This window comes from Spea bombifrons, chromosome 3, assembly GCF_027358695.1.
Source record: "Spea bombifrons isolate aSpeBom1 chromosome 3, aSpeBom1.2.pri, whole genome shotgun sequence".
NCBI lineage: Eukaryota > Metazoa > Chordata > Amphibia > Anura > Pelobatidae > Spea > Spea bombifrons.
Genome location: NC_071089.1, coordinates 13,348,959 through 13,362,824, shown reverse-complemented (window position 1 = coordinate 13,362,824; position 13,866 = coordinate 13,348,959).

Sequence of the window (13,866 nt, the reverse complement as noted above, 5' to 3'; positions counted from 1 at the left end):
ATATAATATAAAATGTTGTGTTTATTACTTTTACCTCCTACGTGTTTTTAAGATCAAAGAGAAACAGCTATTTTGCTGAGTGATGAAAACCCATTAACCTTTTCCGTGTGGAACTAGATATTGTTTTTAAATAATATATGAGCATGAAGAATTCATCGAAGATAAAATTGTCGTGTGTATGTTTATTTCCGTTCCACCAGCTAATTAGCTGTCAACGTGAGAACAATGCTGGTTTGTGTTTGTGAGTATGCTACTTATTTCAAATCTAGATAGCAATAAACACTTGTTCTAAATCATGGACTAACTTGATAATGATTTGGCTCTTATCAGTTCCCTTCCGGAAGATCGCTTTATTTTTTTGGGTTTAATCAACAATTTATCTGCAAATTCCCAGAAGTGGGCGTGTAAGAGCAACAAAAAAACCTTATATTGAACAATAGTTTTATCTGAATCTGGTGTTAAGCTCTGTTCTAGACCTCTCATAAAAGTCATTAAGCAAAAGCGAGGAAATAGTTCAGCCGTTCTCTCTTTTTTCGTCTTATTTCAAACTATAAGCCAAAGGTCCATGGACATCTTAACCCTCATCCTATCATTTTCTACATTTATTGCTCAGCGGTCATAGAGCTACAGACCTGTAAATTGACCACACGCTCAAGAACTGGAAGTCTGGAGAACATTGGTAAATAATGTAATGTTCTTAACACGAGACAGATAACGTGATTGCGCTTAAATGTTAGAAATAATCTCCTTAATGGAAACTTAGAAATGGTGCTATTTTAACTCTTTATTCTGTGGCAGCAATTTTTTTTACCGGCGCTATTGATTCAACATTATGCTATACTGATATAATCCACCATTTGCAGTTGTGTTGGATTTTGATTGCCAAGAGATCAGGATATACAAAGAATCAATTACACCCCGTTATTTTTTCTCGCTGTTAATGATGTAGAAAAAATAACCAGTGTCTGATTAAGGCTGCCTTGAAAGTTGGGTAGTTTTTAGATCTATGATTAACCCCCACTACCCCAGTGTTGAATGGAACACAAAACCGGGCCCCTTGATAAAGTCTGATTTAATCTCTTGCACACCGTTGTATATATTATTTAAACCGAAAAGGGCTGCTTACAGAAATTTACTAGTCCAGTATCAACCACTCTCTCACAGTATATTGTGCTAATCCCAATGTCACCCCTCCAGCCCCAGTTTATCCCATGTTTACAAAAAAGGATGACTGCATTTCCCACATGGCTCCTTGTTTCAGAAAAAGCCCCTTCCTACCCTGCTACAAGTTCCTACCCTCAGGGGAAGCAGGAGTCGGGCCCCATATCCAGCTGTATCGGATATACCCGTCTGATGTCTTTATGTCAGCTACAGGTATGCACAGAATGCAACACAAGATCGGAACCATTGATAAAAACAGGTTGCTGAACACGAACAACAGCTTTGAAACCACAATGGAGTTGTGTTTTTAGACAGGTGTACGTTTCTCACCAATGCAACAAGATCATCGCAGGCGCATCTTCAGGTTGCACGAATGTAATGGGGAGAACGCTGATAAGGTTTGGATTCAGTTGGGTTTGGTGTGAGGTTGTAGTTGCCGATCTGTCGGTTTGATACATTGTTCCAGTGTTTTATATTAGAGTAGCTCAATATCAGTAGGATGTGTCTGAGGCTGCACTCAGTTTTACCATATCAAGTGGCCACTTTGGCAAAACACAGACCATTAGACTATTTACGTGTAACCCAATGCCTTGTGCAATTTTGTGCCTTTAACGGCATAACAACAACAACTATAAGATACACAAACCATAGGTGAATGTACACAACATTGAACTAGTACAATCCAGGGTCAGTTTCCAGCTTCTCTGTCTTGTCACCCGCTTGCTCTCCCTGAAATGGCTTTGTCCTCATTCTCCCTGGTATCTCACATTTTGGACTCTTTTTTAAAGAAACTTGAGCTTTTTTCCCAATTTGTGTGCTCTCTTGAATGATTTGATAAAACTGATCATGAGTTGCATGGTAAATGATACTGGAATCTCAGAAGGATATTGACATTTCCATTACATCCCCTATCAGTCCTCCGCCTGGTCCTATAGCGAGGAAAGCTTTATGTCTATGCCATGCATGTTCCTTCACGGTATTAGCCTCCACCAATTCTGCTGGGAGACGGTCCCATTTATCCACTACTCTCTCATTAAGTAGAACTTCCTTACATTACATCTAAGCCTCTGACTCACTAGTTTTGGATTATAACCATGTTTTCTAACATCGTTCCTCCTTTCAAATCAGTTTCCCTCCTGTAATTTGTTAGTACGTAACTTTCTATCACATCTCCCCCCTCTCTTCCTTTCCTGAAGTTACACATATTGAGATCCTTTAGTGTTTCTTAGTTATTTTATCCTGAAAACCATTTTTGTTATGGTAATGGGAAGACTAGATGGGCCGAACGGTTCTGATCTGCAGTCAGATCCTATGTTAATGAGATTAAGTGATCCACTCTAGGATGCCCAAGAATTAACCTCAGGGTTAGTGGGACACAGATTTTAAGGATCACTATGTACAGCATTAATATTTTCCAAGGGATCCTTCTATTCCAATGGACGTAATCTGAAAAGTCTGCATATTGATAAACAATAATGGCCAAATATGCGAGATTATACTCAGCATAGATCATAATATCCACTAATGCTTGGATGACTGGCATAACTGTACAAATGGAGAGAGAAGCATCAATGAATTGGTGCAAGTAAGCTGTGATCCCTGCCGTATTGAGAAGGACACAGAGTCTATTCCACCACATGTCGGGCAGCAGGAGTTAAACAGATATAACCGCTCTCTTGCCTCTTCCTCCACCTGTCCCTGTGCGGGGTAACTGGCTGGCGGGCTGCGGCTGCGGTTGCTTATTTTACCTGGTTGTCAATGCAACAACTGCCTGCAGGGAAAGCAACTCTCAGAAGAAGCCATTTGATGTATTTTCGTTGCAATTATTTCATACACTAACGGAAATGAAGCGATGCACGTAAGCAGAAAAAAAAAAGAAAATTGATCTCTGCTAACCTCAATGTTTATGGATTTATGGAAGAGCTAAACTTAGCTCAATCCTTTAACTTAATCAGAATTTCTTCCTGTTATCCGGTTTTATGCTGCCGTCCACCTCAATGACACTCAGCCAGTTCACCAAAAGAATAAAAATGTGATTCTTCCAGTGTACAAAGTGATATTGGGACAGTTTTAGTTAAGAAACCGCCGTCAACCAACAAAAGCTTCAGTTCATAACATTTACAACATGTAAACATAGCAGATGAAATGCATAAACAGGGAAGGCATCTTTAAAAGGTGTACAATTATGGATGGTTTCTGTGATACATTCTGTCTCTGTTTGTCTTGGGAATTGAAGCTATTGAAGTTCTCCCTGAAGGCAGCCATCATTAGACACCATGTTAACACTCAGACCTATGGTAGCTCCATGTAAGACAGAGGTTTCAAGCTTAAAATAGAAGGCTCTCCCATTAACGTTCTATATCTGCAAGTCATTATCAGGTCAGGTGTAAAATTACTTGCGTACACGGTATCATTTAGCCAGGTAACAGAAACCTCTACTTGGGATGAGACAAAATACCACCACTGGGCATAAAGATGAGTTGTCTCTTTAATTATAGGCTTTGGTTGGTCTACCCATTTCAAGTGTTCAGATGACAGAAAGATTCATGACCTTTGCTTTGGGTAGCGGCTCATCCCAGATTGCCTTGAAAATAAAAACTCACACGCCATGTTGGAGAAAGAATTGGCTCCAGTGCTTTTATTAAACGTATTAAATGTATTAGAAAGTAACATGGCGGAACTACCATCTTAACCACAAGCTCATATCCTTTGCTTGTCAAGGAAGGACCTCGCCAACCAACCAAACATTTAAACAAATCCAAATACCAATCTTAGGGGTTCTCAAAACATGCTAAATCCCCCAAATATAACATAAAACTAACCAAATGGGTGGTTACACCTATGCGGCTTCACGGCTCCTCTTTCATAGGTGGGAGCATTTCTAAAATGTTAGGAAACTAAAATTATAATACAAATTTTATAATTTATAATACAATTATAATACAAAATGCGGTGAAAGAAAATCAACCTAAAATACTTTTGTCATTTCCAATTTCTAAATAATGTGTTTTTATTTTACAAAGGCCAAGAGCAATTTTAGCATTTTCATCTTTGTTCAGCCGTAATTTCCCTCTTTTCATTGAAGAAAACATATTAACTTGTCCTGAAATCAGGTGTGTGTTTTATTCCTATACTTTCCAATTATATTGGCCAATCGCATGGCAAATATCAGGAACTGTTCATCAATCTTGCCGAGCATTTTTTCAATAATGGATTGTAAGCTCACAAGAGCACGATTCTCTTTTCCTTCTGTACCAGCATATCTTAACGGGTTAATGTTACGTTTCATTAATAAACTGTCAAATGTAAGGCTATTATGAATCCTGTACTGTCTCCTTGTTTTAATAGCGCTACAGAATATGCTGGGTCGTTATAAATAAAAGGTATAAATAGTAATAATAATAAAACATACAATTCTAAGGATATAAATTCAATAACACGAAACCATATATGTCGGTGTAAGACAAAAACATACTGTAGACATTCAAGGAGTTATTTTGTGACATTTGCACCTCTACTGTTCCAGTGGCATCATATGAATTAATTCATCAAAATTGCCTACAATGAGAATGCACTCTAATTTTGTCTTCTTCATCTATTATATCGGTTGGTCTTAGTCTTTGTCAGACCCTTTGATTACATGGACTGTAAGAAGTGCTGCTGGAATTGTTGATGCTATATAAATCAACACACTTCGCCCCAGGCAGCACAATGTCTTGGGTCGGCCCTGTCTGGGGTCATTCAAACTCTTTTGTTCCTCCTTATCATAGCTGGAAACTTCCCAGTGTAGGCTCTCTCTCCTCTGAGGCAGTGGCTTTGTGTGGGGGTGGGGCTAGCCATCTTTGGAGGTTGGACTTGTCACACACATAGGGGTGGGGTAAACTCTAGACAATCTTAAGTGGGCAGGAAGCAGGAGAGGAAGAGGGTGTGTAGTGGGCGTGGCCAAATGACAATCCCCTGCCCAGAGAAAGAGGAATTTGACTCAGAGACATGGGGTAAAGATATTTACCCTGATACTCCAGGTGAAACCCAGAAAGGTCCCATGAATTCTGCTTATGTAACATATAATATTACAGACGGCATTTGAGAATAAAGGCAGTCCACGATGATTTCCCCCCCTGACCAGAAAAAAGAGGAGAATGACCCAAAGAGCTGGTGAAGCTTTACCTGGAGACTCCGGGTCAAAAGGAGAGACTTCCCAGGTATGCTCATATCCTATCATATGGGAATTACTAATGATAGCTAATTAAAATGAGTATAACCTTATTAGCCCAAGATAAAATTGAGCCGCATCTATTCTTCATTTGAAAACGATCTCATTAACTAGGGATATTTAAGGAATGGGAAGATTAATAATTCTCACCATCAAATTATACTTTATGTGTCCATATTGTAATGAGATGGGAAAATGTCAACAGGACATTAAATGTCATCAGTATACCATAGAGCCAGATGATGTTTACAGAACAGAACATAGACTGGAATTCCCAGCAGGGCTTCGACCAAGTGGAACTTATTGTCACACAATTCTGGTGTATATCTTTCCTGGTGACATTTAGTCATTAAGTCTCAGTACTAGACTATTTTAAGTTTACTACATGTAGTTTTGACTCAGCGTGAATGTGCTAAAATTGTAAGAGAAAACTACTGTGCAAACAACACTGACAGTATCCAGTGATATAAACAAAGGCCGTAAATGATAGCATCATAAAACTCTATGATAAACTGTGGAACTAATAATGGCACATATACATTTAAAAAAATAAAGTTTTTTGTCTTAAAACAAGCCAGATTTTAAAAAGGATGTGGTTGCTGAGAGGTTCTTCCTAAAGTTTCAGATAATGTGATCATGAGAGGGCTGCCACCTGGCCTTCTGGGGTAAAGCCAAGTGGCCCCTTCCCCCTGGCTAACATACACACATAGTTACATACTCTTATACATACACACTCATGCTAACACACACTGCCTCTCATACACAATTACACATACACATCCATACTAGCACACATACTTATGCATACGTACTCATGGTAATATACATCCACCTACAGATACACTCTCATGCTAATACACACATACAGACATACTTACACATACATACATACATACATACGTACATATATACATACAAACATCTCCTTAACCCCTTACCTTGTCCAGAGCCTTCTGTCTTCACATTTTACGAGGAGCATCACTTTTACCGCAGGATCATGTAAAATACGTTACGGCCTGTTTGAGGAATTTTGGGGGGGATATATCCCCCTGGCCCCACCCCTGAATGTGATAACTCCTGCAAACAATGGTAAATGTTCCAAAATGTATGTTGAAATGCATTACTTTTTAACAAAAATGTACACTACTTTTTAATTGATTTAAGGCATAGCAATGTCTCCAAAAAAGTAACTGGAAGATATATATATATATAGATTACTTGTCATATTCCTGAAACCAATCTTTGGTGCTGTCATCCTCATGAATCTGTAGGATTAAAGGTCCACAAAGAGGACATAGGCCTTAAAATGATCCTGTCATCATCTAGATAGATATATCACTTGTTATATCCCGTTGTACAGCACTGTGGAATATGATGGTGCTATATAAAACAAAAAATAATAATAATAATGATCAGTCGTGTAAAGGTAATAATTCAGGTACTTAAAATATTACAAAAAAGGCTGATTTTCTTACTGATTATTGGAAAGTTTCACGTTCAGGGCCAGATTGGAAAGGGTTGCGATATCTTTAATACACTGAAATACTTGTTATGCTTATTATCTTTTATTAGACTTTAAGTAAACATGTTTCCCATCATACTTTATGGAGTGGCTTTTTCACAGACCTTTGTAAAACATGTAATTCTCGCTGTAGGGAAATGCTTTCACAAAATAATTTCTACTTGATGTTCTATGGATTTTTTTAACATAACATCTCAACAATGAATGGCAATTTAACAAAAAGTACTAAGAATGCCGCTATTCAGAGGTAAATTTCTAAACAAAATCAGAATTTCAGTGTAAGCAGAGGCATGCTACTAAATGTCTAGATTAATTTATGGGTAATTATGCTACATATTGCTCTTCTAATTAACACAAGGCATTTGATAAATAGAATTTTCTTTCCCGTAATTGGACTGCGAGTACTTTGTGACACTTTTATCAGAATATTTTTTTGTTAACATCTGCTGTTACATTGTTAAGTAACACAAAAGCATTTGTCTAAATCATAACAAGAGTCAATTGCAATATTTCCATGTGAATTCTTGTCAATAACAATACAACGTTATCAACGTATTTAAATAAAAAAGTGAAACAGTGACAAGCAAGTCAAACAGAAAATCCGGTGGCTTACAAGTTATGTGATTTATGACTTGGAGAAACAGGAGATGGTTGGAGGATTGTTGAGTGGCAAGAGTTGGTAATTATAATACATTCAGCAACATATAGGGTCACCTTCTGGGGGTACAACTGGTGTAATCTATTGCTGGCCCACTCATTGGCCCACTACCCAGGACTATGCACTTGCAGTCCTTTCTGGGGATTGGGGCCTAATAGATAATCGGCCCCCTTTGTGAGCTTGGGGCAGGAGGAGCATGGGTTGAGGAGCATGGGTTGAGGTAGAGGACCTTGTCATTAGGTCTGTACTGGTCACAAAGAGTTCCGATGGCAGCTCAGGCATCATACTGATGGATGGAACAGTTTGATGAAGAGTAACAGGAGTAGAGTAAATATATTGATATTAACTGGGGCAGCTGCAAGTCTTTTAGGGCCATAAGAAATCTAGGAGCCCATTCCACAGGGATAAAGTGTTTTTACTCAATCATAGTTTATAATGATCATAGTTTACTATGTGGCTTGGGTAATTTTTATGTAATGGCTCCTGTTTAGAGCCACCATTCCCTTCCTCCCTGTCCATTTTGTGGTCAGCGACCACGGTATAAATTCTAAACAATGTATATTTGGGCAATGCTGACTTTCTATCTGTATTGCGAACGTTCTATCTGGGTGTTTTAGGTTGGATTTTCTCAATGTTACCCAAGGTAAGCAAGAAATGTATTTTTTAATCTAATTTTCTACTATAGCTGAAATATGGGTTAGTATGCATTCCATGCAAAATTAAAGGTAAAAGTCAACATTTTCAGATTTGACTGCAAAATAAATGCAAAGCAAACAGTATAACGAGATCTAGAAATTCCAATATGGCATATTAGCCAAGAATCAAAAACAATAGAATTGACATCAGTGTCAGAAGTTATAAAAATGTTCTCTTTGCACTGCAAATTCCGGACAGGCTTTGGATGAAGGTCTGACAGATCACTGTACGTGGACTGCAAAATAATCACAGCGGGAGACATTTACTGATTAAGCAAGATTTCCCTTTTAAATAAGGATACAGAGATTGCAGGTGCCTCGGAGACTGCAGCACATCATTTTCAGTACACTTCCGCATCGTTTGCTCATCTGAGAAGCAGCACTTGACCAAAAGTTAGCCAAGGCAATAGACGCCCTGGGGCGTCCCCTTCTGCACCCAGATCTGTAAGTCACACATGGTTATGCTTTTGTGGAATACACAAATTGCTCAACCTCTTCAAGTGGTATTTTAAACACATTACTAATCATACTTGGAGCCAAGCTGGGTTCACGGTGCCAAAAGCATTAAACATTCCATAATGATATCTATTTAAGAACGTTGGACACCGGGACACTCATAAATAGGTGACCCATGGCATGGACCCATCAGCTACATGATACATGACACAGTCCCATGTGAGTTCCAGGAATTCTCTGGCCACACAATTATCTTTCTGAAGTCAATGCAGCACGTTGCAGGGATTGTCTTCAACAATAATGAAAAGTAAATGAATGTTCAATCTTGAAGGAAGACTTACCATATGCAACATATAACATAAAAACCACACACGCTACATGCTAATAAATATTGTAACACAACACATTGACAAGACCGACGCTGTAAAGCAGAAAAGCCCTAGACAAGGCATTATAAGTGTGGAAATGTATGGGGCTCATTAAGGACTTTCCAGTCTCAATACTTGTTCTTGTAGCCACATTACCTCGAATATCATAACACTAATGGTTGCTCAGATTGTAATATATTACTGTGTAATAAAAACCATTAAACTGTGCACAAGTCAACAAATAGTAAGGTGTTTTTAATTAGATTTATATTCATGCTTTTAGGCAGTGATGATTTTTTGCAAATGTTTTACGTTGTTCTTTCTTAAAATCTCTTGTTTTTATTCTTTAAACTAATTTTTCATCGCCCCAACTCATGGTTCTAACTCATCATTCCTTTCATCACTGAATCTCGTCAAAGTGTTTACTTTATTCGTTGAGAAGACTTAGAACAGACAAGGGTTTGAAGATACAGCAAGTGGAATTGTTTAGATTCCAGGCTGTAACCCATTTGATTGAAGCGATGATTGCTGATTGGTTCACTGGAAATTACATTGAAGATAGAAAAAAAAACCTAGAGAAGAAAACTAATTAAAAAGCAGACAAAAACAATCAGCATCCTCGCATAACAATAAATAACCTCAACTGCTTTGGAAGATTGGCTTCAGCTTTTGCTAGTTGAGAATGTGATGAACAATTATGAGAAACATTAGAAGATCAGAAATGGATAGAAAAAAGTAGCAGATGAGATGATTCAGTTAGGCAGGAAACAATGCAAAGCAATCCCAAGACACGGGAACAAAATTGCTTTAGTGGAACAAGACGCGCTACAAGAGTATAGCTTAGAATGTAAGATAATGTAATTGTGACATCTTAAAGAAAGCCATCAAAGAAAATACACGAAGAGACGAAATGGAAAGTTATGAATGTTAGGAATGGCACTTTGTCAGCTGACCACCAGTGAAAGCTGATCTTCAGGTTTGGTGAAGGCGGCGAAATAACAACGTTTTAGCCTCTACAGAGATATGTAAGGAGGAGACATGTTTCTACCAAGTAACATCATGGCCTGTGCTCTGAAATTACTTGCCTGTAAGTTAACAATTGGGGATACATTTTATCTTATTAACCAGTTGCCTCTTTTCAGCATTTTCCCAGCTTTTTAATGCCTTGAGAAGACACCATGACATTTCCGGTAATGAGTTTTGTTAGTTGCTAGGAAACATCCATTTTGGTTTTTGCCAAAGTCGAAAAGGTGAGGACTGAATTGATTACATGGAAGCCCACGCGACTTCTTTTATATTATATATAGGTTAAGTGAATTGACAATATATATTTCAAAGCAAATGGCCACAAAGAGCTTGCAATTTTGGGTTAAAAAAAACAAAAGTAACAGTAGTACTTTTCTATGCAGGGATAAAGATTTTCCCCTAGGCCACGCCATCCATGTAGTACTGTATGAAACATGTTTTATATACCCCATCTACTCTGCTGATTTTGTCCACGTTCCCATTAACAGTTTCATAGTCATCCAGGAGACCTGTTTGGTAGAGACTCGCTAGATCGAGCTGCAGTGCACAGCAGGTTTTTCTCAGGGCAGCGTTTATTTCTCAGTTGATACTGACATAAAAAAAATAGACATGGCCCCAACCCAGATACCGTCCCTCACAAAAATATAATTGATTTTGACAAAAGAAAAGAACAGTCGCTGGCGGTTCAGGCAAAGAGAGTGAGATGTGATTTAAGGGCCTATTTTAATTCCCTCTCCATTCCCTCGCCTTGTCCTCTTCTAGTCAATTGTTTTCATTCATCACATACAGAAATGGCAAATTTGAAGGTATTCTACATCATATAATTTTTAAACATTTAGGGAAAATTCCCATTTAAGGTGCTTCATGACACATGCAAGCAATAATGTTTTTATCTACACGTTCCCCAATGTGTGATTGTAAAGGAGAAACGCAGCAAAGATAAAAGGCCATGAGATGAATCGGTCGTACTTTGTGGGTGAACTCATTAGTAAGCAGGTATCCACGCAAATCAGAAATCTCTGCCAATATATCCTTTCCCCACCAGCGAAGCTGCAACAAGATTTCAAACACTGACACTGTATATTTTTATAACAAGCTTGACTGTGGGAAGCAAATTGCTGGAATACGCTCACATCTGGAAGGAAATGAAGCCGCATATTTGTAGTACTACACAGGCCTGAAAAGCTCCAAAGTATTCTTTCCACTACATGACAGCCCCTCTCCCCAAATAAGTGCTATGCAGCTGAACTCGCAGAACAAGGTTATTCCAAAATGCCTCAAAACCGTCCTTTCTAAAGATTTACAAATTACGCAAGTAAGGTTTGTGTACATTCCATACAAATACCTGCCCGCATTGTGAAAAAAGCGGTTTAGCGGCAAATTCCATACATATTCAATGAGATTCTGATTATTTCATGGAATCTTTGAATTTTCAGAATATAGCATATATATATATGTATACAGATATATTTATCATACTGAATTGATGTAGGCACAGTACGTATATTCTATGGTATACTGTATTAACAAAATGAAATGGCACAAACAGCAAGATTAGACATGATTAATGATGTCGTTACAATTCTTTTTTTTGAAACCTTTGTTTTTAAGGTTACACTGAAGACCTCACCCTTTCTGCAGAGCGTCTAAACATTTCCCTTTTGTTGATGTTGGCACCCTTGCCTCTCTCCAAGGCTTCCAAGCCGACTGTGTGTACGTGAGACCACTGAACTCAGCGGCCAGGGGGTGTGGGTAGGAATGTTCTGGGAGCATGGGTGCGCTCACAAGCTAGTTAGGTTCTTGACCGTCTGAGGGGGATTCAACAGATCACATCACTGTCACCAAATGGGAACGCAAAACTCATCATATATTAAGTAGTAGTCCCTGTCAGCAGCCAATCAATGAGTGACTAATGTTTTTTTTAGTGATCAGTGAATACTGAAGGCATCAAGGCATGAAGTATCTAACCCCGGGGCTTTCTTTTGTAAGTTATGACAATAAAAAAAGGGAAACCTACCAGACAAACTGATCTTTTGAGAAGGAACCTCCTGCCATTACACAGGGTGTTTGGGAACACGTTTCTAATATGGACATGGCACCAATATGCTGTACAGTGGACATTTGAGATTTCTATATTTACATAAACTATTTGAAGGGATCGGCATTTGTAAAGGTAATATTAAACATTATATCAATTTACCAACCAGGAATAGGTAATGTTTTTCCACCTGCCAGATTTATGACTCTGGTGACATCATACTGTGACTCCACACATGCTACAAAGTCTTGTTCCACATGTTGCATCTCATCTTAAAAAATGCATACATACCAACTGCCCTGATCAAAATGTGCAACTGTTTGCACATATGACTTTTTTTAGGTAAAAGTTCCTAATGAACACAAATGACGATATTAGATTATTGACTAAACATGACTATTGCAACTGTAGTTATGTCACGTTTTAGTTATGAAAAATATGTGTACTGCAGCCGTTCATTCATTCGCTTCAATGTAAAAGCCCTTTTTTAATCAGAGTTATTTTATAAATAGCTCCTAAGAATTATCTAACCTACTTTATTGCATTTACCCTACTTTAAGCACCAACTCTTGAAAATCAGTCGCAGATAGTAGAAAGCACCATATTTTATTTTAAGACCCACTACGAGGTTGTAAATCTAAGCATTAATTACTAAAGATGCCATTTTAAGATCTACACAAATTAAATATGACAAGGAATGTTTCCAGAGTTTTTTTGTTTTTTTTCTCAGTTAGTGGAAACAGAATTCTGGGAATCACATTCGGTTACCATAACATACATAAAACTGGCTGAAATAAAATCACGCTGATTTCCTGAAAAATGTTTTTCGGTAAAAAATATCGTGACTTTTATTAGTACAAAAACCATGCATCATGTTTTAAAGTTCAGAAAATATAATGTAAGTAAGGCAAACCAAGAAAAAGTAAAGATCAAGTTTACTTGTTGGATCGGAAAGATACCAAGATTATAATAGTTTCAGCTCTGTCTTTTACCATGACGTGATCTTGTGAATCCTGTTGAGTAAATACTGGCCTTAGGGCACATACCATAGGAGTGTGGGAATTTTCCCAAGTGTTGCCCTGAAAAGGAGCGGACAGATCTGGGAAATTTAGACTTTAGAGGATTTAGAATTTAGAAGATAAATACATCGGAACGGCCACTTTTTTATTAATTTTACTGTGAATGACAGCTCTTTGAATAAATAATGTAGATTATTATTGAACATTAGTACGCGAATAACTAGCTGTTCATAAGTTTTGCTGGTTATACTTGCTGAGCCTAAGTTGAGCTGGACTGCCCAGGTAGACACGGAAAGCACTCGCATGCATCCTTCCAAACGGGAAAAGGTGTTGGATTGGGTTTCACTCATAATCCTCCTTTCCTGATGAGTCAACCTGAGCAAATCTTTGGGTTCATTCCCAACTTGACTATTGCAGTCAAGCTCATGTTTAGACCAAATGTCATATATAACTGCTCAAAAAAGAACGGGACTTGTTATTGATTGTTGACCCACATTGTTGAACGTGCCGCTCATGTTTAACAATAAATAAGTTGAATCACAAAATGGCTCGTGAACAATTCTGGACTTTATTTTTTCAAAATAGGGCAGAGAAAAATCAATTTAAACCACAAAACCTGGTTGTCATAAAATCTATACACCCTGAGGCTATTCTATAAGTACAAAAATAAATGCTGACTTATACGGACGTGGTCCATTCTGCTCCAGTCC